The sequence below is a fragment of the Chrysochloris asiatica genome, unplaced genomic scaffold (assembly GCF_000296735.1).
Source record: "Chrysochloris asiatica unplaced genomic scaffold, ChrAsi1.0 scaffold00217, whole genome shotgun sequence".
In the NCBI taxonomy this organism is placed as follows: domain Eukaryota; kingdom Metazoa; phylum Chordata; class Mammalia; order Afrosoricida; family Chrysochloridae; genus Chrysochloris; species Chrysochloris asiatica.
This window is the reverse complement of record NW_006408735.1, coordinates 5,100,976-5,103,619: the sequence shown is the minus strand read 5'-3', so window position 1 is coordinate 5,103,619 and position 2,644 is coordinate 5,100,976. Positions and strand designations below refer to the sequence as shown.

General features: G+C 41.1%; 1 pseudogene; it reads right to left on the bottom strand.

Moving 5' to 3' along the window:
• The window catches only part of LOC102824027, a 71,021-nt pseudogene that overhangs the window by 67,112 nt on the left and 1,265 nt on the right, over positions 1-2,644 (bottom strand).

The following is a 2,644-nucleotide window of genomic DNA, read 5'->3' as shown; positions in this document are numbered from 1 at the left end:
GCCCAAAGGATTTAGGAATAAATTTAACCAGAGTAAAAAAGGACCTATTCAAAGAAAACTACAAAACACTACTACAAGAGACCCAAAGAGACCTACAACCATGGAAGAAGGTACCTGCTCTCCTGGATAGGAAGATTTAACACTGTGAAAATGTCAATACTGCCCAAAGCAATTTACACATATAATGCAATCCCAATTCAGATCCCAACGATGTTCTTCAAAGAGATGGAAAAAATAATTACAAACTTTATATGGAAAGGAAAGATAGCCAGTATAAGCAAAGCACTGTTTAAGAAGAATAAGGATGGAAACCTCTCACTCCCCGACTTCAAAATGTATTACACGGCTACGGTGGTGAAAACAGCTTGGTACTGGTACAATGTAAGATACATTGATCAATGGAACAGATTCGAGAATCCGAAATTAACCCATCCACATACAGTCAACTGAATTTTGACAAAGTACCTAAATATATCCTATGGGGATGGGATAGTCTGTTCAACAGATGGTGCTGGCAAAACTGGAAAGCGATATGCAAATGACTGAAACTTCACCTCACGCCTTACATAAAATCCAATTTAGCATGGATTAAAGACCTAAATAAGAATCCCAAATTTTGAAGGCCATCAATGAAAAAATAGAGACTAATGTGAGATCACTAATTCAGGGAATACATGGACTACCAAACATTTTGAAAACCACACACAGAAAAGTAGATAAAACAGGTAACTTGGACATATAAAAGTTAAAAACTTATGCACATCCAAAGACTTCACCAGAAGAGTAAAAAGAGAACCCACAAACTGGGAAAAAATATTTTGCAACAACACATCATACAAGGGACTCATTTCTAAAATATAGGAAACTACAACACTTCTACCAGATGAAGACTAATAGCCCAGTTAAAAAATGGGCACAGAACATGAATAGACACTTCACCAAGGAGGAGACCTAAGCAGCCATCAAACATATGAAGAAATGTAGAAATGTTCATCATCACTAGCCATTTGTTGTTGTTATGTGCCATGGAGTCAGTTCAGACTCATAGCGACCTTGTACAGGGTTTCTGAGGCTGTAAATCTTTACGAGAGCAGAAAGCCTCATTAGAGAGATGGAAATCAAAACAACAATGAGATATCATCTCACACCAGCAATAACAGCAAAGATCAAAAAAGTATATGACAATAAATGCTGGCAAGGATGTGGAGAGACTGGGATGCTCCTGCATTGCTGGTGGGATTGCAAAATGGTCCAGCCTGAAAAGCAATATGGCGCTTCCCCAGAAGGTTGGAAATAGAAATATCTTATGATCCAGCATCACTGCAAGCATTCACTCATTTATGCTAAGAAATTTGGATGATATCTACCTTATCAACTGATTGGAAGAGATCCATATTTGTACTGATTCCAAAGAGAGGTGATTCAGCAGAATGCAAAAATGACTGTACAATATCAATAATATTATATGAAAGCAAATTTTTGGTAAAGATAGTTTTAAAATGGCTTCAGAAGTACATTGTTAGGGAGCTGCCATAGGTTTGGGATCTTCGTTGAAAGCAGAGAATACCAAAAAGTTGTATATCTGTGCTATGTTGACTATGCAAAGACTTTCTATTGCAGAAAATGAGTATCCTTGAACACTTAATTGTGCTCATGAGGAACATGTACATAAATCAAGAGGCAGTCGTTCAAACAGAACAAGGGAAGATTGAATGTTTTAAAATCAGGAAAGGTGTGCACAGGGATGTATTTTTTCACCATATTTATTCAGTCTGTATCCTGAGCAAATGGACTCAATCATAACAACAATTTACAATTAGCATAGGACAAGTCAGTGTTTTGTTCTCTTGTCTGAAAGTCACTAAGTCTACATTTAACAACAAGGTCGATCTATCATCTTCCTTATTCACTATACAACTTGCATATGAGGAGACTGAAAATACTATGTCTTGGGTGAGGTACACCTTAGTCCTCAAACTAATGTCTTTGCTCTTGAACATTTAAAAAGGTGTTTTGGGGGCGGCCTGCGGGCTTTGTAGGCGGGATTACCTGGCCAGTGTCCGGCCTTGCGGTGCTGGGCCCACGCCATCTATCACCGCTGGGCGCCGGACCCAGTGAAAGTCCTTTGTCCACCTATGGTCTGATTGATGCTTCCTATCCACAGAAGTGGGACTTTTGGCCCTGTTACAGCCTCGGAAACCCTGTACACAGTCACTATGAGTCGGAACCGACTCCACGGTACTTAACAACAACAACAACATATGCCACCACCGTCAGACAGTGTTGGGGCTATCCTGGGGGAGACAGACTTCATGGGGTCCCGTTGCTCCATTTCTTCACACGCCTGTAAACCTGGCTCCAACCTGTCCTGGAAGCGGGGCGGAGGGTCCTAGAGATGATACGCAGAGAGGGTGGCGGGGAGAAGGCGGACACTTCATTCGTTTTGTCATTGGGTGCTATCCCTGGGAGCTGCGAACACTTCTAAAGTGCTGGACTGCTAACCGAAAGAATTAAAATGTGAGTTCTCAGAAGAAGGTCTGGCGATTTTCAGAAAAAGCCACATTGAAACCTTTATGGAGCGCAGTTCCGTTGTGACACACACAGCTGGTGTGGCCCAGAGGATGCAAGGTAGGAGCTACAGAGC